This window comes from Alligator mississippiensis, chromosome 1 (genome assembly GCF_030867095.1).
Source record: "Alligator mississippiensis isolate rAllMis1 chromosome 1, rAllMis1, whole genome shotgun sequence".
Classification (NCBI taxonomy): Eukaryota; Metazoa; Chordata; order Crocodylia; family Alligatoridae; genus Alligator; species Alligator mississippiensis.
This window is the reverse complement of record NC_081824.1, coordinates 146,590,096-146,614,772: the sequence shown is the minus strand read 5'-3', so window position 1 is coordinate 146,614,772 and position 24,677 is coordinate 146,590,096.

Here is a 24,677-nt window from a genome sequence, read left to right as displayed (position 1 = left end):
ACACCCCAACCCAAATAATTAGGGGTTTTTTAATTGTTTTTGTCAACTGGGGGCAGCTGTTGGCACAGTGGCAGAGTGATGGTGCCATCTGGAGATGTCTAAGGACCCTTTAACAGATCTATCACCCTACCCCAGGCTAGTGCCACATCTAGAAGATATAATATTAATTTCAACATGCTGTAAGCCTATACTGAAATGAATGCAAAAAGTTTCATATATTTGATGCAACATAATGTAATATAATGGCAATATGCCCATGACTTGCACCAAATTGCTCAGTAGTAATACTATGTATTCTGAAAGTAAAGCTTGCTTAGCAGCATCTGTTTACACGTCTGCAGGAGTCCAGCTGATTCAATGAGTCCTTTGTCCATGTATAGACTTGCAAATGTTCTTGTCCATTTGCCCATGGTCTATGTTTTGCTATGCATGTCTTGAAAAGGCATATTCATTTGATTTAAACAACTTTAAAGATCTCTGCCAAACAGATTGGCATTAGTTTGGTTACTTTCAAACTTGTCTAGAAAACTCATTCCTCATTTCCTACTCCAATTTTTTTTCTTTGAGCATGGAGATCTGAGTCACAAAACTGAGATCCAAGCCTTTTGCAAATGTCATGTTTTAAAAATACAAATTGAAGTCTCTTTTTTCTTCTTCCTGTTGTTTTTACAAACACATTTCTATAACATGGTTTACAATAAGTGACCTTTATAAAAGTTCTGCATACATGTGCTATTCCCAAAATACATCACTGCTGCCAATACAAGTCACATATTGTGACCATGTGTCTGACAGAAACGTGTGGAACACAATGCAGGAACAATTAATCAATATGGAGCATTGGCGGCAAGGGGAGGAGAATTGGATGGCTCAAGGGATTGGTAATGGAACAAAGAACTTTTCACTACTAGATCATTGGTTTAAATCTGGCACTGGTTTGTAGTAACCAAGTGTTACATCCATCTGTTGGTTATGCAGTGGCCTGTATGAAGAATTTGTGAGGCAAGGCAGTCAACAATGCATCTGACTCAGCCAAGGGGAAATACTATTATTTAGGAACACAGCCTGGGTAATCAGGGTAATTTACCTAGGTTTTTATGGATTTATAAGAACAGGCTTGTTTGGGAGCTTTCCAGAGTGTTTTGTTTTGGGGATAGCTATTCTTATGGTATTTCCATGGTATTTTGGCACTTGCACAACAGGTCATAGCCAGAAAATGTATAGCCACTCTTCACACAGACTTCCCTACAAAACTGATGGCAGAAGCATCTCCTGGATGTTGGATAACTATTACACAGATTCCCCACCTTAATTTCCTTTTCAAAGAAGACCTAATTGTCTTAAAATAAAGGAACGGAGAGTGTTTGGGGCTTCTTAACAGAGTTCTATGTTTACGTTACCTTAGTTTTATGGGCATGATGCAACATATTATTTTGCCAGTTTTATACTAGTGCAAATCTTTTGCAATCAAATAGGGGTTATGCACTGTTGAATCTGATCTTTTGCTAATAGACTCATTACAAGTGCCAAGTGCTTAATGATAATCATTACAAAATCATATTCTAGAGGGCTTGCTCCTTTTGACTAAACTCCCATTGATTCAATGTTAGGCTGATCAGACCCTAATTCATCACTTTGTTTATTTTAAGGCTGGAAGGGACTGTTACAATTTTCTTAGTCTGACTTACATAGTAGGGCTGTGTGAAATTTTGCCAGCTGTTTTGATTTGACACTGTTTCAACACATTTTGAGCTCAAAACAGTGAAATCGAATCAAAATGAAGGGCATCAAAACAGCCTCAAAACAAAACGAGGCTAGTCAAAACATTTTGAGTTTCAAAGCCAGCAGCGAGGTGGTGAGAGACAGAAGCAGTGGGAGACTCTCCGTCTCCCACTGCTGGGCTGTGGGAAGCCGATAACAGTGCAAGGAAAGGGAACTGAGCTGAGGCTCAGTTTCCCTCCCCAGCACTGTGATCGGGCAGGGGTGTGTGGAAAGTCAGCCAAGCTGGGCTGACTCCCACCCCTGGCGCTGCCATTGAGCGGGGGGCAGAGTCAACCTAGCTGGGCTGCTTTTCCACCTGATGGCAGTGCGAGGGGTGGGAAGTTAACCCTGCTGGGCTGACTTCTTGCTCCTGGCGTGATCTAACACTGGAGTTGGGAAGTCAGCCAGCTGGGCTGACTTCCCATCCCCAGCAAAACATTGAACAGTGTTGAAACAGCCTTTCTGTTTCGACAGAATGGAATGGAACAGTTGTTTCAAATCAAAATGAAATTCGAAATGGAAATCTGTTCCATCGAACTGTTGAAACTCAAGGCGAAATGGAACGGTGCCATTTTGCACAGCCCTAGTACATAGCATAGGCCATAGACTTTCATATCCCAATCACTGCAATTACACAGTCACTTTTGGTAAAAGTACAATGTATCATCCTAGAAAGAGATCCAGTCTTGAATTAAAGATTCAAGTGATGGAAAATTCACAACTTCTGGTAGACAAGGTTCTTTAGGTAGATGTGATATCTTTTATTAGAACAACTGAATAGTTGCAAAAATTGTTCTTTGCAAGCTTTTGAGCACAAATACCCTTCTTTGGCTGTAGAAAGAATCTGCTGGTGAATTGTGTTCTCTCCTAGAAGCCAATAAGCAAAATACAGATCAGTGAAAATGCAAATGTGTGGCAGTGAGAATCAGAAGGGTAAGAGACAATAAATCTGAGACAGGTGTGTGGTGGGGAGGGGAATGTTGGACTGATTATAGAAGAATGTAGCTGGTCTCTGTAAATGATGTGTTTCTTGCATAGACTTAGAAAATATATGTCGCCATTGAGTTTGGCTTCTTCTTCATGTTGTGAAGTTTCCATTTCAGTCATTTATTGCTGCCACTATTTAATTTGTATCCTATTTCCTGTTTGGATTTTTCTGAGCTTCAATTTCCAGTCATTTCTTCTTGCCTAGACTAAGAAATACGCATGGTACTTCATACTTATACTACTCTGTGGTACCTTCAGGGAAATATTGGCTTTTTAATAGCAGTGTAAGTGGGCAGATGCATAAAAACATGAAAACAAATGATAACCAAGTGTTTCGTGACTTTCAAGAGAAACTGCTTTGGGGTTGCTTCTAAAAATGGGCAGAACTCTCAGGGAAATCCCCCTCCCTCCCTCCCCAAATTATTTGCCCAACTCTATTTCCATTTAGTTAACTAGGAGAGCATATCTCTGAAACAAAAGCTATTCCAATAGATAGTCTTACCCAAAGCAGTGCTTACTTATATTTCTACCTACAAATTCCTAAGTCTATAAATCCTTTCTACAAACAATAACTTAAACTCAAATTCAAGCATATGAAAAATCACATTCAGTTTACTCAAGTTATATTTCTTCAGCAGCATAGGAATTCATTCTTGACTCAATCTCCCATTTCTACCAACCTCTTTATTTAAATCCTTCCATAGTGAATTAATGTTTATGGAGCCAAGTAAGTTAGTGAATGACTTGTTGCCAAATTCTTAAGAGCACTGAATGGCAACAGCTTTGAGATCTTAACTTTATATCCATTTTCAGTTGTTTTACAAGTGATTTTTATACAAATTGGAAAGAGACTAGAAAATACCTCATACAACCCCCACAAGTGTTGCAGTTTCAAGCCAGTATTTCAACTGGTAAATATTCAAGGAGATCCAATTCATTATTTTATAAAGAGTAAAATGACGTGTCACTGGATTAACATTGAAAGCAGATGGGCTCTTATCACAGAATGGTTTCATTGCAACCTTTTTAGGCTGGTTTCATTTGAAATATCATTTCTGAAATGTTCTGTTCTTGCATAGATGGCTTCCTCAAATTTCAACAGTGATAAAATTCAGTTGTTAAGAAGTGTAACCAGTCTCTGCCTAGACAAGCATCCTTTATCCTGGCATTAAAACCACCCTTCTCTTTCCATCTTGCAGGCATTTAAATAATTATAAACTAGCCTTTTCACCCAGACTGAAGCAAAGCCTTGGAAGCCAGGTTGAAATAATGTGACCCACAAAGTTCATCCAAATACCAGAATGAAACAAAGAGGTACAACAAAAAATGCAAAATTAATAGCAGAAAATGCTATTAAGCATTATTAAGAAGTGAATTGTAAAACTTTAAAAATAACCCAATTAAACCCTGAGAATAATAATGAATAACATAGCTTCACTCAACTAACACCCCAACAATAACAGCAGCATCTTTCATAGATTCTATGCAAGCAAAATCCAAGCCAGCAAAATACTTTCCAGTTTATAAAAGTTTTAAACACTGCCAGGGGAGATGTCCTGGCTTTCCCAGCAATGGAGCAAGAATTAGCTCCAGTGAATCACATGGAAAAAGCAGAAGGGGAGCAGATTTTTCCAGGCACTTATTCAGGGCAAGAGGGGTCTTCCTTCCAATATCACAGAATGCTGAGGTGTTAGCAGTCTCCTTCCTTGCATCACTAAACCCTGTTGGAGGGATTGCAGGGGGTATTTTTCCAAATACCAGTAAGCCCAAAGAAAGAGGAAGGTGTCCCTTCTCTATTATCAATCAAGTGAGTGCAAGTTAATGGACATAAAATGGTCATTTTTTCTTTGTTCAGGAAGATGCTGGAATATTTGATATAAGCACTTTTGCACGTAGCCCTGGAAAAACTCTGACAGAATTTAATAGAGTGATGGTCTTTCTATAGAATTTTAAAACCAATTCCTACAAATGTGTAATGGGGTTATAATTCTCTGTTGCATGAAATAATTTCTGTTGGGCCCAGTTGGTTTCGTTCTTACTACATTCCATAGGATTTTTCCTTAAAGGCATAAAATTGAACCCCCCTGAAAACTAAAAACTTAGATTACCCCTTGAAATGATACTGAGTGTATTAAACACGTGTTTAAATGATCTTTACTTTTAAATATTGCCACTGCTTTGGCGTGTGTTCAGTTTTACTTATTTCTAGGATCCTGAGATTCACATAATGGCATATTTCTTGCTGAATTGTTGTGGCATAAGTTTGCAATCCATTTGGAAAAAGTCTTACAAATCAATAGATTGCTTGTTTTCCCTTCTGCTTTTGTTTTTCCCCTCCTGTTTCTTTCTTCTTTCTTATGCATTCTATCCTGTGCCTTCCCATGCATTTCTCTCTGAAGCATTCATGCTGAATAGCACTTAATAAAGAAGAAGGTGCCACTTGGCTTAAGTAAAGGTTTCAGAATCTGGTAAGAGGTTTTCAGAACCACCAAAAAGAGTTAGCTCCCTAATTCCAATGATATTTAAGGGGATATAGGCACCTGACTCCCTTTGGTAACATAAAAATCTCCCTGATATTAACCCATCATTGATTCCTCTTTGTTTTTACTTCTACTATTTCCTATGAAGGAATGGTTGGTAGTGATGTAATTAAATGATGTGAGGTGTCCTGGGAAACATGATTCACTGAAATGCACTGCTACAGTACTCTGTGACTGATGAGAACCTGTTTGAAAGGACTTTGGGGCATGAACCATCTTCTACTACTTGTTAGTACCGTGCTTGCATAATATGATAATATTATATTTATAATATAAAGAAATATTGACACTGTTAGAAAATGTTATAGTATGAAGGTGTCCATACTAATATGAAAAATAACTTTACAGTATGGGACCTAAGAACAACTCAGTATCATCAGTAAAACAAGAACAAGTCTAGTCTATGACAGGCATTACTCATTCTGTCCCGCTACACTGACTAAATGGCCATGCACATAACTCACACTTCCATTTGTGGCATCAACACTCAAAATGCCGCTTGAAAAAAAGGAAGTTACAAAAACAGTGCTCTTATATTAATCCACGTTGGCCTAATATTTTTTGAAGCCCGCAGAGGAATGATGTTGAGAAGAGCCATGCTCTCACAGATACATAATGTCACAACACATGTATTCAAAGTAACCTGCCTCAATTATATCTAAATATATCAGTTTTTGCCTCCAACCTACCTGTTGTAGCAGAGACAGTAGGGCTTCCAGGTGCCTTTCTCTATGGAATGGGAAACATAGCGACTTTGAGAGCTGCGACTGGAAGCCCAGCGAATCCCATCTCCAGACCTCTTACTGACCTATATCCAGAGAGCCCCTGACAACAGCTGAGGCTCTGAGAACTCCACCATGAGTTTTTGTAGAGTTGGGATCCCAGAAATCCCAATAGTTTCAGCTCTGTGTCAGCACACGTGGCAGAACTATTGCAAAGCTGTGTTTCCCAGAGCCCACCTGAGAAGAAACCAGGTGGGTTTCTGATAGAAACCTGCTTGTGTTTTGGTAGAAATTAATCAAAACTGATGCCCTTCTGTGAAACATTTATGTTTTGATGTATCAGCCTTTTTCCAAAGGCTAAAAAAATGTAAAATTTCACGTCAGCTCTATTAATTAACCTCAGTAAATAAGACAATAGCTTATAATGCCAAAAGTCAGCATTCTGTCAAGTTTCACTTAAAATAAATCTGGAAACAAAGGTTAGGCAAGTCAATGTTATGCTCCCACTAATTTTAAAACAATTCTCCATCGTATCTACACTTTGGCTAACCAAGTAGACCAATGTCTTTCCCATTTACGGTGAGTGAACCTGAACTTATGTCTCCTTCATTTATTTTGCATATGCTTTGCATTATTGAAAGCCATGAGTCTTTACTCTTCTTTCTGACATAGCAAAAATGTCTATGTCAATTAAAGTTTTTCTTTCCTTTTGTTGTTTTTATGTTTCCTTCCTCTTTGGCATTTTCTACTATTAAAAGTGTTATAATGAGCCCCATTGGCTACAATCATGTTCTAGATAGCACTTGGTAGCTGCAGGCTTCCAGCTGTTGAACTTCATGCCAGCGGCCAGCTGCATGTCATGACAGCAGGAAAATGTGTTTATCTTTTCCATGCCACTGAACAAATGAGAAAAAAGTTCACAGTTCAGGGTTGTCACTGCTTATGCCTTATCTCCTGCTATTGAGTGACAGACTCTTCTTCTGGTTTTGAGGGATGATATATAAGCTTGAGGGGTGAGGGTAGAGAATTCGAGCTGAAATTCTAGTCTAAACCGTATGGACCTCGATCCTCCCTGATGACAAGGAGGAACGCTCTTTTTCAGGAGGCCCTCAGGATAAGGTCCCTTGAGCTTGGGTAGAAAGGCTGGAACCCTCATTTTCTCTGTGCAGAGTTAAAAAAAAATCTAGGATAAGCACTATAACCTCTGATCCTGGAAGGGTAGGAAGATACTGGGTGGCTCCTTAGGTTCCCAAAATGTGAAAGTATAAGGCAGGGAGGAGTGGGCAGCCAGAGCAAGTGCAAGATCGGAACAAGTTCACAAAATCAGTAAGACAAGCATAAGGCCTGCCTAAATACAATGAACCAGAGCCCATGACTGCTTTCAGTCAGACACAAAATAAATGTTTCTTCTTTGTTTTGGTGAAAGTATGAATAGCAGGTTTCAAAAGGTTTCAGGTTGTAGAATGTTCTGCCTATGAGAACTCCTAGTATTCCCCGACTACTTCTGGTGACCACGGAAGATCACACTGGTTATACTGATTGGGAAGGACTCCTGAATGCTATCAGTAAGGACTGGTCCAAGTTGTTTGTAAATCGGATACTGCTTTCTAAAAGTAGGGGATAATCAACAGGGGACTGTGCACTTTTCCCGATGTACTTTATTTAGGATTGAAGTCTTGCTCTTTTGGGGGAAGTTACTATTTTAGCTCTGTTTTAAAGGTTCTTTGAAAGGTCTGGGCACTGCATGTGAGTCATGCATCTTCCCTCAACTTGGGCTAGGGGACAAGTTCTCTTCTGCACTAGTTGCAGCATGTTAAAATTATTCATCGCTCTCTTTTTCCAGTTTGAGTATGGATAAAATTCAATTCTCCCCTCTACCCTACTGCTTAACTCCAAACTAGCAACCCAGTTTAGCTAGATTTGGTTGGATAATACATTTTAAAAGTATTCTTCTTTAAGAATGTGAAATTTTATTTTGGAGTACCTTTCCAACAAAAGACCAAATGATTTTAAAACAGCTGTTCCATGAAAACTTGCTTGTCAGAAAAAAAGGTTTTTTTAGAAAAACCTTTTGAATAAGAATTTATATCATGTCTAGTTGAAACCTGATTTGTATAGCTCCAAGTGCAAATAACTCCATTGTACTGAGGTACAATCAAAAAACATTACCTTCCTGTTTCATAATTTTATGGTGTGGTGAACCTCAAAAGATGAGGATGGTGTACTGTAGTGGGGCCCTTCCCTCATTACTGAGAAGGGGAGCAAATCCCAGGGCCTGCCAGACAAACCCCAGGTGCAGACTTTAGGGTGGAAAAGACCTGGGTGAACACTTACCCCAGAGCCAGCAACAACAGCAATATCAGGAACTGGGGGCTTGCACAAAACCCCCACAGATCTGAGCAGCAAGAGATCTCCCTGGGCACATCCAGACAAGTGTAGCCATGCAGTATGTGGCACCACAAACACACCTGCAGCACTACATATTGCACAATCAGGTGTTCTCCACACTGCAAGGGAGTATTGCACATGTGTGTACTGCTCCAGTATTGTTTTCCGTGGGTTTTTTTGACCCCTGAGTATCCAGAGGTTGAACAAACCCAGGGAAAAAAACCTGGAGCAGCGCATGCCTGAGTAGCGTGTGCTGCTGAAAAGCAGAGCTGGGTGGCCCAGAGTCGTGCTGCAGCTGACAGCCAGGCTACACCCAGCAGGATCACTGTGGCTGCAGCTCTAGGAGGCCCCCAAGACCCCAGGTAAGGCTGCTGGGGCCAGCACTGTGCTGGACTCAGCTTCCCCTAATGCCCCTGGGGTACCTTGTCGAGCACCAAAGCATGTGCGCCATAGGCTTTCCTAGGGGACGGGTAGCTGCGGTGCAAGGTGCACCACTGCTACTTGTCTCCGGGGAATGAAACATCCACACTTGTCTGGACACAGCCTCTGAGGCTGCCCCAATAAGCCAAATCAGCAACCAGCTGCAGCAACTCTGGGAAGCAGGTGACCATTGGGGGTAGGGCCAGAGAGCCACATAAACAGAGGCCCTGAGCCAGAGGAAGGCTGGCCCTGCAAGTTGCCAGTGAAGGACCTCCTGGTTAGGAAAGCTGCCAGGGAGGGCCTGGTGGACTGCTCTGCTGCCTAGAAGCTACCAGTAAAATTGTGAGTGCCTACAGGAGGACATAACCCAGAGCTGGGTGTTAGTTTGGCACCCAGGGAGAGCTGCCTTGGGTGTTCACTTACCTACCCTGATGGGGATGGAATGTTTTCCTAAGTTTTAAATAGCATCTTTTTTTCCCATTTGTTGTTCAGCTGCCCAGAAGGAGAGTTTGTATCATAGCCTGGGGGCTTCTCTTTTGGTTGTAGTTTAGACTAGTGACTTGGGTTTGGGACTGAAGAGATGGCTTGGAGGTGCTAATACTATCATAGGGGCAGGTGCTCAGCTCGAGCCGGGCTGAGGGTAGGCTCAAGGTATTCTGACAGAGCAGCAAGCCCAGAGCAGGACAGAGTGTGGGGGGCCAGCAAGCCCTGAGCAGGGCAGTGAAGGCCCATGGAGGGCTGGAAAAAGGCTGGGACTCAGAAGCCAGGTCCAGTGTAGTGAGCCTAGGCTATGGAAACCACCCAAGAGACAAATGGGCTGGGGCCAGAAAGGCCAAGCTCCAATAAGCATATTACGGGTATCCCAAGACACACAGATAGCCCATGAACCAGGGGGTGAGTCCTGGCTTGGAAGGCCCTGGGGCAGCCTCCATTCTTTCAGGATTTGAACATCAAGGTATGGTGGGTGAGCAAAGGGGAGAGATCCCCTGAAAGGAGGACCTAGCTAGGGCTAAGCAGCCACCAGGGGGTGCTGTGGCCACCCCCTGGGACTACCATGTTGTTACATGTACTCATGTATAATGAAATTTGGATGTTCAGTGAGCTTTATATGAACTATCCTGATTATTCAAGCATACACAGTTGGGTTGGAGATCTTGTGAGAACAGAATTTCTTGCTTCTGGTCAGGCTGGGAAAACCACTGAAAGAACAGCCAGACTAAATTGAGGAGGATCACAGTCAACCTCAAATTATGAACACTGTGGTGCTTTGATACTCTTTGTGTGTAACAGCTGGAAGTCCAATGTTCCTATCTGGTTTGTTTTCATGGATGGAGAGACTATATTGTAGGATCACTATCAGTTTTTGAAGCCAAATCAAGTGACAAAGTAAATTGCTACTTTTATATTATTCATGTGCGTAACAGTGGCCTCTCTTTGCTGTGGAGACTTTTCTAGTGCTTAGCCAACCTATCACTCATAAACAGAAAGTTTTTAAAAATATCTAATCTAAACTTCCTTTCTTACAATGTCAGCATGTTACTCTTTGTCCTGTTTCTTATGGATGCTGAGAACTGTCAATCATCATCTTCTTTATAATAACCCTTCTTTATAACAGCCTGTCGCAGGGCACCCCGGTGCCCCTGCTCCTAGAGAGGAGAAACTGCCAGGGAGCGAGTGAGCGAGCCCTGGCCTGACATAACGAGCCCAGCTGAGGGTTGCCCGGGTAGCGAGCGCAGCTGCGGGTTGCCGGAGCAACCAAGCAGAGCCAGCTGCCTGTAGGGGGCAGGGCCTGGCCCTTATAAAGCCCAGGGCTGAGGCCAGGCTGGCAGTTCTCTGCCAGCAGCCAGAGAGGCAGGAGCTCTCTCAGCCAAGATATGGGAAGAAGCCTGATTTGCAAGTATAGCTCATGATAGCCCTGGAGGCTCGAGCCACGATACTAAGTTATGGCCATGCAGCTTGTAGTTATGTTATAGCCTAGAGGCTTGTACTTTGAGTTTGTTTGGCTCTGTTTATTACACCGGAGGCTTGGGTGAGGCTGTAGGGGTTGGAGGAGGCCTCATAGGGACCCCAGAGAGCGTGGGGTGCCCTAGCGCCAAGAGGGCGCATTGACCTCATAGGGACCCCCATAGGGGTGGGGTGCCCTAGCGCCAGTGAGGGCGCAGTCTTGCGCCAAGAAGGTGCATTATCCTCATAGGGACCCCAGAGAGTGTGGGGTGCCCTAGCGCCAGTGAAGGCGCAGCTTGCACGCCAGTGAGGGCACAACTGGCGGCGAGGAGCGCAACCAGTGGGTTGCGGGCACAACCCGTAGGTTGTAGATGGGGGACATAGACCCCGGGTTGTGTGCGGGGTGCGTAGACCCCAGCCCCAGAGAGAGGGGCGATTTTTATCAGGGAGCCCAAGGTGGGCGTGGTGAGCCCCAAAGAGGGGGAGCGCCATATTAGGGAGCCCAGGACGGGTGCAGCAGATGCCAGCAAGGGCGTCACTTGCGGGGTGCATAGACCCCAGCCCCAGGGAGGGGCGGTACTGAGGAGCCCGAGAGGGGCAATATTGAGGAGCCCGGTAACAGGCTAGCACCGCGGAAAACCCAGAGAAGGGCAAGGTGCTGCGGTTGTCCCCGAGAGGACGGGGAGTAGCAGCGCAGTGAGCCTGTACCAGAGAGGGTGGTGGTGCGGTGGGCCTAAAAGACCGGTGGATCAAGAGGATGTCCCAGAGGGGACTAGCCTATTGTAGGGAAGGCCCAAGAGTGGGCTAGATTATAGAAGAAGGGCCTGGGAAGCGGGCGTGCAGACACACCAAAGTCTTTCACATCAGCGAGGCTTGGGGCGTGGTATTAGGGGTGGTAGGAGCCACGCATAGCCCATAAGGCTAGGGTGCCTGGGGAGCACCCATTACACCGGGAGACCCCCGGGGGGTCCAGGAACACATGGGGACAGAGGTCCCGAGTAGCCGTGCCCAGGAAGTCATAGGCAGCCTCCCAACCTTATATTTAGCAGCAAGACGTGGCGGGCGAGAATAAGAGGGTGCCTTGGGCCGGCCTTGACACGGAGCGAGGGACCTCGAGGAGATCACGGCCCTCCTGAAGGACCCCGCTGTGACACAGCCCTTGATATCAAATGTCAACCTTCTCTTCTTTTTTCCTCATATACCAGGTTTTCTAGGCCTCTAATCATCGTTGGTCACTTCTGGACTTTTTCCAGTTTGTCTACATCTTTCTTCAAGGACAGCTCCCAAATATGAATATAGTATTCCAGGTGAGGCCTTAGTGCTAAATAGAGTGGAAGAATCACTTCTGGTGACTTGCATATGACAACCGTGTTAATATATATCAGTATGCTATGAGCTTTCTTTGCATTATACTTTTGCCTTTCACTTAGCGTGTGATCCACAATACCCAATACTTTTCTGAAGTAGTACAGCCTAGACAGTCTCTCTCCTTTTTATATTTGTGCATTTGATTGTTCTCTCCTAAGTGGAGCACTTTGTACCTGTTCTCACTGAAGTCCATACTACTTATTTCAGACTATTTCCCCCAGTTTATCAAGCAACATCACCTCAACACCTCCTCAGTAGCACCACCTTAATACTACCACTTTACCTGTCACTTTAAATTCTAAAGTTCCCTACAGTTCAGTCAAGTATCACCAAAAATTTACTAGTATTAAACTCAATTCCATCTTTCAATTCATTAATGAGGTTATTGAACAGTACTGGACCCAGGACAGACCCCAGGGAACTGCACTTGATGCCTCTTTTCACTCTGACATTAAGCCACTGGCGATTGGTCTTTGAGCATGATTAGCCAACCAGCTATGTCCTCACCTTTAAGGAGATTCATCTAGATTGTGTTTTATTAGCTTACTTGACAGAATCTTAATTTATGCTTACTTCCTTTTTAATTCAATAGTGGGACAACTGATTTCTATTACAACCTAGAAAGCTAAGTTTTGGTGCTCTGCATATTTTTTAGGATTGGACTGTTGAAAATTGTATCGTGTTATTCAACATTAAACAGTGAAATGTCCTTCTCCTACTATATTCAACACAAAATGACCTTGTGGGGACTTTGGCATTGTCAGCCTCAGTTTCTTGAGCTCTTCCACAATGTGGACTTCATTGTCCTAGATGCACTGCCCCACAATCATTTCTCCCCTGGATACTAATTCTATTTGATGGCACAACCACGATCCCTTAAGCCCTGGGGTTGAAACAATATCCTTGTGAAAAAACAATTTCTAATGTGGAAAACTAATATTGGAATGGCATTTAATGCATTTCTAGCTTCTGTTTATTAGATGTAAGAGTGTGGAATAGGGAGGTGATCCAGAATGACAGAATCATAGAAAAGTAAGGCTGGAAAGGACCACATGATGTCATCTAGTCTAGCCCCCTGCTCAAAGCATAATCATCCCTGACTAAACCATCCCAGCCAAGTGTCTGTCCATCTTCCTCTTCCAAATTTCTAGCAATGGAGATTCCACAACTTCTAGGCAGCCTGTTCCAATGCCTGACCACTCTCATAGTCAGAAAGTTCTTCCTAATCTCCAACCTAAATTTCCTCTGCTACAGTTTGAGGCCATTGCTTCTGGAACTGTCGCCTACAGGTACAGAGACAAGGTCATCTCTATCCTTTTTAGGTACTTGAAGACTGTTATCAAGTCCCCACTCAATCTTTTATTATCTAGACTAGTTCTTTCAGCTGATTATGTGATCAGTCAACTTAATATGGACCTCAAGTGAAAGCTCTGCAGATAAGTGGTTGTACATGGACCACTGTTTAGGAAACATTTCACAATCACCCCAGGAATAGTATTCTTCCAGTGCCAACCTCCCCTTTTACCTTGTCACTTTCCCACATGGACAGCCTAATCAGATGCAATCAGCAAAAGGGTGGAGTAGGCTGGAAAAGATAGGTTTTGGTAGCCAAAACCGGATAGTACTTTACTTGGCTACAGAATATTAGAATAATTTCCAAATAGAGGTCTTTTTCTTTTCACCTTTAGCCTGAAAATCTATCATTATTTATGAAGACAAGAGAAGCTCTGCTGTATAAATGAAAAAAAAAAAAAAAAGAAGCTCTGCTGAGTTTATGAACCCAACGAGAAAGGCAAGGGCTAAGACGATTTGTTATGGAACAGCGATAATCTCCCTATGAAAGCAGATCAAATTGTACTTATTTGTATCACTGAGTAATATCACCAGGAATTGTTTATGGTCAGTGGAATGAAACAGAAGGGAAGCGAGAACTACCTTGGCTGGCCTTCCACAGAGAGCCTGATGCATTTATGACTCAGAGAGGAAAAACACGTTGAAGTTTTCGGTCCAGTATTTGTTTTGAAGATTGCGTAACCAAATCGCCACTATAACCAAATAGACTCTCTGAGCTTAATTTGCTTCTATTTCAGTTAATCTTATCTGCCTGCTTCTGTGATGTATTTTGCTTCATCTGTTTTCCGCTCCCTCTTCCCCCTGGCACCCCTGCCAACACCACACCACCACCACTTGTCACTTACTTACTTTTAATCTTAAGAGTCTGAAGACCATTTGAGCAAAGATGTGAAAGAAACTTTCTGTAATTCCCACATGGTGCCATTTAGGAAATCTGAGGGAAAGGCCAAGATGCCAACATTCATGATTTGTATAAACTCAACATTAAAAATCAGAGAGGAAAGTCTTAGAAACTGATTTACTGCAATATGAGGGAAAAGAGCCCCTTTCCATTAGTACTTGTGTTTTTTAGGGTCTGCAACAGGTATTGTACTTGCATGATATGCAGGAAAGGATAGGCGTTTCAGGGGAAGAAAACAGACACGCTGTACAAATGCTCTTGAGCTCAAGATCTGATAACTACATTTTAACATCTGGCCACACTGTGCCATGATTCCCTTGGGATGAATAAAACCAATGCTGCACGAGTGGGGATGGGAAAATGATTGAGTCTTGGTAAGTCAGTACTTAGCTTAGGAGTTCAGGAGAATCATCATTGCTCCTTCTGATGTCTGCAGTTTTTGTAGCAAACTAGCATGGATTAATTTTATAAATCTGATTCCTTCCACAAATGAACAGGGTCCCTGATTCAAAGGCAATTGTGCTGTGCAATGCAAAGGAACTTCTCTGTAATGTCCTGGTACTGCTTCTTGTATGATTATGATCTAGTGGCAGCAGGTTGAGTTTTCAAAATGCTTTTCTGGCCTTGTCTACACTTACTTGGATCTCCTGGAAGAAATTTTGGTGAAAGCCAGCAGCTGCTACTGCCAAGCCACCAAAACACCTGCACCTCTATGCTCTTCTGACAGCTCTGCACAGCTCCACTACAGTGCTGTGTTGCCAGTGTATCAAGTGCAACCTGTAAAAGCATCAGCTGCTGACTTGTCTGCTCAAAGTAGCAGAAAGTCTGGGGATGATTCCTGTTAACCCCTGACTCCATGTGGCGCCCAATGACTAGGGAGATGACGGTCCAATTACCCGGGGATCTGGGTAATTAGCCAGAGCAGAGCAGGGAGCAAACACCAGCATACATTGCTCGCAACAGCTTTTTATTAAAATGGAGACAGCTTCGGATTAGTTCCCACACCGATAGAATATGGGGAGCCTCAATGAAGAATAGTTTTTTCCCATATTTATACACTTTGGTTTATACTCATTAACATTCATTCTACCTCTGTCCCTCCTCCTGTTTTACCCATTTCTCCTCCCATCTCAAGCTCTGCCTCTGTTTACTGTTTACTTCATTAACATGTAATTGCCTATGCATTTCCTCCATTTACATGCCTCTCTGCTAAGAGCGCATGAGTAAGACCATGAACTCTGGTACTCTTAGTCACTTGCCTGTTCTTTGCTGATTTCAGCACCATCTCCAAGGTTTGGCTTCTGTCTTATCTTCTGACGATAGCTGGTGGGCTGCATCTTGTTCTTCTTACACAATGGGCTCTAACACTACTTTGTTTAGAAAACCACTTGCCTAAGCATTTGCAAAATTAGTTACTTTTAATATATCATCCAGCCTTGTGACCAGCAGTTTTTTGCTGAGACACAGGAAAAACGTTCATTCAGCTGCACACTCAGCACCCCCAGATTCCATATTGTTGCCCCAACATCCAAAGTCCGTATCATTACCCTAACAATTACATACATCTTAGCTGATTGCTGGGTGGCAGTAGGAGCCTTTTGCCCAGGAGATGTGGTCCAACTCTGCTGGGAGAAAGGTAAGTACTGCCACCAGAGAGGAGCTTTCAGTTTAGAAGCGTTTGAAGTGTTGGCTGTAGAAGTTGAGTTCTGCAGGCAGAACACTGTAGTGCACACCAGGCCTACCTCAAGGCTCAACCTCCAGATGTGAAGCGTGCTAGCAGCCAAAAGATTTGTGTTACAGCTGACAACTATTATTCCAGGATTTCCAACACTTTGGCATAGGTGCATGTCATCATTGTCTCTAAGAAGGTCTCCTGATGACTTCCAGTCATTTTTACACCCATTCTTTTCTAAACAAAACCCCAAAACTCTCACATTCACAATTAACTTGGATTTGGAATTTTTTCTCAACAAATACTTTGTACAGTAGCCCTACAGGAAGAATGGATACTTTATGGTTAAAGCCAGCAGAATGGGGCTCTGTGAGAACTTCAGAAACTTTCTGCTCTCTAAAATGGAGGCAATGCTTCTTTGTCCATTTAGATTTTAAACTCTACTGAGGGAAGGACTATCTCTGTACAATGCTCAGTACAATAATATTAGTCATTGAGGATGCCTGTAGGTGTGCAAGATGTCTGCTGCAATGCTCTGTAATTACGCGTAATTACAGTGTGTTGGAGCAGACTCGATTAACTGAGTCTGCTGGAGCATGCAAGCACTTTGACTAAAGCTTGGTAAATGAGCGTTACGTAAAGCACCTCTGCCACCATTTTGAAACATGGGACGCTGAGTACACAAGGTGCTGTGGGTGCTTTAATTAGAGCAGCTCCCAAAAGCCTCTCTAATTAAAGCACCTCCCTCTACCCCGACCCCAGGCACATGTAAAGATGCCCCTAGATTATTCTGTAATACAAATAATACTGATTTTATAAGCAGTATTCATAAATTTATTCCCTAAAATGGATTTACTCCCTGCTAACATAAGGGACATATTATAAATAGAACAGACTGTCCCTTAAAGGAGGAACAGTCAGCCCTGTTAAGAGAGCTCAGCTGTGGGCCAATTGGCTATGGAGGGAATGACCTACAGGGAGCTCTAAAATGAGGAGGAAGTAAGCTGTGAAGGGAACAACTTGCTGCAAGAAGAAGGGAGGCTGCTGTGCTGGGCCCAGAGCAGAAAAGGGCTTTTCTCTTAGTGTATGGGGCAGGACAGCAGATTTTCTTTTGTTTGTTTATTTACTTAAAAGACTGAATTTTGCTTTAGATCACTGATTATGACAGTCATGAAAGAGTGAATTCTCCTGCAGAAGCCAACAGGATAAATGACCTGCTTGCAAGACACAATGACTGTAACTATCTCTATTCCCTGCCTGATCACTAGGGGGGGGAAAAAGAAGGTATTTCCATTGTTTTTGCATTGAAAGCAGAACATGATGGATTCATAATTTCTGATTCCAGCAAATTGTCTGTGATTAAGCCTTGAACATTACTCTATTTTCCATTCAAATTCCAGTGTGTACTTTACTGGGGAGTAGACTAATTCAGGAGACCCTCCAGGAGCAGTTTACTTGTTGCAGTTTACTTCAGCATTAATTGCACATGTAGACATGTAGACACACCCAGTATGTGTGTAACTTGGGTTTAACAAATGTAACTTCCAGTTGATACCTAGGATTTTGCAGGGACTTTCTTCTTCCTGGAAGTAAATAAGGTTTTAAATTTCCAGTGGCAACTTGAAACTTTACTTGATCTGTATCTCTTTGAAATATATAATTCCTTGGGAACAAGTAAAGAAAAATGTTACATCTTATAATAATGGCTTTCTGAGATAGATCTATAGTTTGAGTCTCTCTCAAATGTCTGTACAGTACCTTATACACTTAAGACTTTAAATTAAAAATCATAATAATATTGCATTCCCAACACATTGCTATAGACAATGTTACTCCATTGGAGCATTCTGATATAGTATAGGATCTTCTAAGTTTTATTTAAAGCCCAGGCCCTGATTTAATGAGCAAGTCACTAAAACTATTTTAGATTTAGTGAAAACTGAAGAACGGAACAAACTAATATCTTGTGTCAGAGCATTTTCTGTGGTGTATGTGCCCTGCTGTTGTCAGAAGCCGTGAGACCAGGAATGCATGATTTGCCATAGCTGACCCTAATGGCAAATATAAGGGAGTTCTTCACCGATGCTATTGAACTGATTTTGGATTTATACAGTGCATAAGAGATAAAAATGTTCACCATTCTAATGATTTCTGTACTCTGGTTTCCTGCCTTCAACAGTTTCTTTGGAATAAAATATAAAAATCTTGAACAAAACATGATATAATGGCATGTAGAAGAGAAATTCCTTCTGGCTCCCTGACTGACAAGTACCTTACACCCAGAAGCCATAGAGTTGCTTATGCTTTCAAAGCTTTCAACGTATCAGTCAGAGGGTTTCAGACTAATTGTTCAGGATGCTGTGGATAGCTATTTTCTCCATCCTCCTTCCTTCCCCATTTCCCAGCTTTGTCTTTCTTGTCCCATCCTAACGTGTCCATCTTTCCAGTTTCTCACCTTTTTGCAATGCTGCAGGTAGCATGGGAACAATAAACAGTCACTGATCAGATATTTCTGTGTTAACTAATACTCATAACCAAAGGAGGCTGAGTAGTGACAAGAGGAGCACTGATGTCTTAAATTGCATGGAACATTCAGAGAAATAAGAGAATAGTTTCAAATGCAGGATGCTCCTTAAAGCAGACCCATTTCATTTGTAGCTGAAAATATTACTACCAGTAATAAAGCTGTCCACCCTTTCAGACATCCAGCCACTAAGCCTTTACTCACCTGTATTAAAAAAGATGTGGAAGGGCTACAGTCCCCCAAACACCACTGTACAAGTGAGCTGCATAGACTTATATGTACCAGTCATAAGAGAGGAATGTTTGTAGTCATTAGCCATGGGTGTAGCTGAAAACGCCTATTGAACAGATAAAACCTCCCAGACACAAAAAGTGGCTGTTGTGGGTCAGCCTGTGATGTCATTAATAACCAGCAAATCTGAAGCAACTTTCCTGGAGCTACTTCATACTATACAGCTGTGTGCAACTGGGATCAGAACTTGGTCAGTGCTGGGGGGAGTTGGATAGTCTGCAGCACTAACCACATAGTAAAATCTGAACCACAAGGCCTCATTGTAAGGAAACTGGCTATAAACTTCTCACAGCCTTTTGAAGTCTGACATGTGACATCTCCTAACCATTGTTTGCAGATAGCTCAGATGCTGAAGAATCCACTGAAAAGTTTATATTAGGTCATGTTATGCTTCTGATTGGGCTCTGATAATTTAGTGCGGCTTCAGCTTCCTTTCTGGATTCTGACCGGCTCTGTGATGATAGGGCACAGTGTGCTCTGGCTTTACCTTTGCTTCTCCCCTGTTTCTATAGACCGGGCACATCTACACGAGACGTCATCATGCAGTACATTGTTGCTACCACACAGTAGCATTGCCAGGCACTAACTGTGCAGCAATGATCCTGCACAGTTGCAACAAGCTACTTGAACAGTAGCATCGGGAAAAAAAAAAACGTGTCGACAGTACTGCACAGTAACACTGGTTACTGTGCAGTCATTTGGTAATTGGTTATGTGCAAGTACAACTGCGAAGTCTGCCACTCATGTAGATGGGGTCACTGCATTGGATCTGAGCCTCTGTTCCAGATTCTGGGCTAGGTTTGGAAGGAGCTATGCCCTCCAGTCTGCAAACCGTATTATGGCATGTGTTCTCTTACTATTCTGAATCCCCACAAAAGGGAACAGCAAAGCTTTATGAAAGAAAATCCCCAGCACAGGTATAAAATATGCTAAGAGTTACAGAAAACAACAGTTATGTTCTAAAAATCAGTGGTTTAAGGGCAATGGTAGGAAAATGACTAAGTGCTGCCCCAGCTCACAGGCAATACCTAGCCTGATCCAACTGTTCCTTGAGCCTGAGTTGGGGCCGCACCCACCCACTAGCAGCCTGCCCAGATGGCTGCAGGGGGCGCTACCATTTTGGAAGGAAGGACTGGGGCCCTCTGCAGCTCAGGGGCTGCTCAGCCCACTGGCAGCTCACCCCCAGCTGTGGGCTCCATGGGAAAAAAAAAAGATCCAGCCCCTCACTGCTTTTGCTTTCAGCCCACCTCTCCCAGGGCAGGGGGATGATCTGTCAAAGGCTGCAATGTTACAAATAGCTACATTGCAAACTAAACTACATGGGGGTGTGGTTTAGTTTGCAATATAGCAAACTGATTTAAATCATGAATCCCCACCACCACCCCCTGCCGCATGTGTACAGCCTGATGCAATTAAACTGCAAAAATGGCCAATTTTTATCATGTGTACAACCGGCCTACGGGTGTATATCACATTGAAAGGATCACCTTCTGGGTCCTGCTCAAGCAGTGTAAAGCTAATGAAAAGCCATTTATTTTCTGTATTTCCATGGCCTTGTAGGAATATCCTTGTTTTAAAGGGAGCCTACAGAAGGTGTAGAGCCATCAGACTTCCCCAAATTATGCCAGGAATGGGACTAGCCCTAGGAGGTTCCAAGGGACATGAAGTAGTATACAGATATTTTCCTGCACTGTGCATATACGAATTGGACATATACCATATGTACTTGAATCTAAGCTGACCCTATATTTAAGATGACCCCCCAATAATTAGATTCTATGTATGGGCAGTCCCCCCCCATATGCAAACCTAAGATGAGAGACTTTTATCCTCATGGTGACTGGGGGAGATGGGGGAGAACCTCATCTTAGATTTGAGCAAATATGTCAATATTACATTTTATTTACAGCTTGAAGAATATATCCAGCATAAACTTATTATATCATGCCTCATCCTCCTGTCTTCCTTTTCTACAGTTTATATTACAAAACCTGTGCTGAAAGAATGTTATATGGGTTGCAAAATCAAACACTTGACACTTGTGTTATTGTTGCCCACTCCAAATTAGTTCTTCCTTTGTGGAATAGGCTGTGGGTACCATGAGTTGTTTTTTAAGAGGTGGTCAGGGATGGCCCTGTCTGTCACACACACTTCCATCTGTGAAAAAAGTGGATGGCTTCTGTTCCATTTGGTACTGCAATAGAAGATGAGCTGGGTTTGGGCGATTTAAGAGGAAGGCCAGCCTGGACTAGCATTCTGCCTCTTGCCTTCTCTCTTGTTCCTGACACCAAGGGCCTGGAAAGTTCCTGCCATGTCATTATCTCCAGAAGGGAAACTAGAGTCCTGGGGCACCTAGGCCAAGTCCTGGTGTGTATGGTTGGGTGGGAGAGGTTTAATCTGCACTGGCTGGTTCTCTTCCGCTAACCTTGCTGCTATAGCTGCTGTGGGAGTTCTCCAATGTTTCCAGGTCAGCCTGTACTGACATAATTGCTTTGGCAGTGGCATGAGCCCAGGCCTTCATTCCCATTCGCTATTTGGCAAATTTAGGCCACCTGCATGGAGATGATGAGCAAGAAAAGGGAAGGAGTGATTTTTGAAGAGTTTATATTTTGGTCAAATCTGAGCAGAATGTCACAGGGCTGGAGAAAGGCACTGGAGCTTCAACCCTGCTGAACTTCAAAGGCTTGCTAAAACTATGGGAACACTTGAAGCTCGTCTGATAAAAGCCACAAGAATTTTCATAATGAAAAGTTTGAGGTAACTAAAACTTAGTTTAGGAGTCGCAACAAATATTCCTTGTAGCCTTGTGATGCAATGTTGCTGTGTATTCTTGTACAAATGCCTTCACTTTTCTGTTCTCTCCCTTCCTCCCAGCTTTTGAATGTGTTATCTGTTACTTCACTGAGGCAAGAATTCTTATTGTTTGTACAGTACTAACAAAATGGACCATTCTTCTGGCTAAGCTCTCTTAGTGCATGTATAAAAACTATTAGCTATTTTTATTATGAAAAATAAGTTGGAGCCCAAACAGATTAATGGTCTCCCTTTATGGCAAGTTCATCATAATCATATCCTCTGAGTTCAGTTCATGTTATTGGTTCAATCAGCTGTGCTGATTGAATTGGAAAATGTGAGTATTAGAATCAGCTCTACTAAACTGTTCTCCAGTGAGAGACAAAGTCCTGGTCTGAAGTGTTATAGCAAGCAAATGATAGCACTTTCTTATGTAAGGAGGCAAGAAATCTATTGTCAAATTTAAAGTTAGAAAAACAACAATTACTTGTTGCGACAGGAATGTCAAGGACACTTGCCTGGTTTTGTCCATTTGGCGTAAGACACCTTTGTTTATGCCAGGCTGAGAGAAATGATTGAATTTCTGTCTTCCAGCTAAACATGTTGCACACTATTTTTATTAAGGCTACATAAATCACCAAGAAGCTAGAACTGTGGACACAAAGAAACAACTTTTAAGCTACTAGAAATACTATCTTATACAACTGTTTCTTCTTTTAGCATATTCCAGGAAATTCTGAACCTGGAAGTACATCTACTGTGGACCCGCTTCCTGCCTACTACTAATATTGGTTTTCCATGACAGCAGATTAAGACTTCATTCCTGGTTATAAAAAAAAATCCCAGTGAAATTATTAGAATTAATTATGGGACAGCATGACAAATGATCCTTTATAATCAACTCTTTTGTTCTTTAAAGTCCATATAATAAATAAGAAATTACAAGGATTGGAGAATTTCTGGTCTCTGTCCTCAGTTCTTCCCTCATTTAGAGAGTCTGTTGGAAGTAAGCACTTCTCTTTTCCCTTTATTCCTTTTCTTTTCTGCAGTGGATTTTTTAATGAGAAGCAAGCACTTACTAGTGTTCTACATTTGCTGTCTTTTAGCCTTGTTGATGACGTTTTGCCAGACCTTTGTATATAGGATATTGTTACATGTGCAGTTCTACCACCCTCATATCGAGGGACTCTACTGCTGTTGCTGCATTTGCATTCTCTCTAAGGAATCCTCACAACTAGTGTGCAGAAAAAATGATCTATAGCTCTCATTTGCCACCTGCCAAACTCCACTAATATTATCGTATCACTAGAGGTGCAAGAAAATGCAGTGGAGGTCCAAGCTCTGTTGTGACACTCAGAATGGCTTAATTTTGCAGATTTCAAATGATTGGCTTGAGAAAATAAGACATGAGCTTCTGTTTAGGTTGAAAGTTATGAGAAAATGTTAGTAATTGTTTGTCTTACATTATTGCTCCCCTTGGAAAAATTCTTTACAATCCTTAGGTATTAACTTACACATTTCAGGGTGGTCCCCAAATGACAGTGCAGACGTTTTTAAGGCTTCAAGGCCTTTTATGGAACTGTCTTGCAGAGCGATATCTACAGAGTTAGTCATTTGGTCTGCCTTTTTAACAAGCTTGTACAGACTCCAGTCCCCTCACTAGTGGTTAGTCTTCATTGACCTTAGTAGCCTACTGCTGCTGTTAGACAATGAGGATATTTCTGTAGCTTCAGTAAGAAAGGTTGCTTTTGGTCCTGGGTTAAAACCTTACAAAAAAGTTGCTCTGAATTAAGTTGTCTCCTCTTACACTAGTATTTTCCAAATGGCCAATGAACAGAGTTTAGAACATCTCTAAATAGATGTCACAAGTGCCTCCTTATAGCAGACTGCCTAATCTCATAGCGGATGGAGTCCAGAGACAGAGATGGTCTTTGGGTGGACACTACACATTGGGTGACATGGTTTGCATCAGTGATAATCTAGAGAGTTGGCTACATGATAGTGAGTCCTTTAGAAAACCATGCTTTTTCTGCCTTTCAGCAGTAGTTCTTTAACAGCTTGTCACGTGCTGCAGCCTCCTTATAGGCATCAAAATTTCAGGAAACTTCGTGCAGAGATAAATTAACCAAGTTTTGGCTTTTACTGGGAAAAACCTTCATCAAAATTCAAGACTATATCCCTTTACCTGCTGTAATTTTTGTTTTTCAGTTTTGTCTCTAGTAAAAGTAGTTATTGATTAAAATGTCTTGCTTTTAACTCTGCAAACATGAAATTTGCATAGAATCTCACACTAAAAATCAGGGATAGGGAAGTCACCACTATCAAGCGAAAACTACTTCTTAGGGTCTTGTTACATGCGGTGGCTCCTGGACCAGACCTGTGCCAGGGGGGTTGAATTTCCAGCAGTTGGCGGTTGACCAATTGGTGGATCTTGGCTCTTCCCCTGAGTCCCCCCCCCCCCCCCCCCCCCCCCCCCCCACAGCCAGCCAAGCTGGACAAAAGATAGCCCAAACAAAGAGCATGTGGCACTTACACACATGCGGGGAGCCTGCTCCAACGTGCTGGAAATCTAGCGCATCAGAGCAGACACAGTTAGTTGAGTCTGTTGGAGCACATAAAATGACACACTCTGACAGCCTCGTGCATCACGTGTATCAGTGGCACAGCACAACTCCATCCTAAGAAAATGGTGGTGGTGTGCTTTGAACTAAAACACATTCGATGTTCAAAGTGCACCACCACCATTTTCTCAGTGCGAAGATGTGCTGTGCTGCTGATATGTGTGATGCATGGGTGCTTTTAATTAGCAAGGCTTGCTAATTAAAAATACTGGGTGCTGCAACGGGATCATGTGTAAAAATGACCCTAGTGTCTGTTTCCCTCCAGCAGCGAGGACTGCTCCAACCCAGCTCAATGTGCTGTAGTCCTGGGTGCTGTAGTTTATTGCATCAAATTAATTTCATGTGTAGACGTGCCCAGTGAGGATTTAAGGCATTGGGGCCCAAAGAAGGAA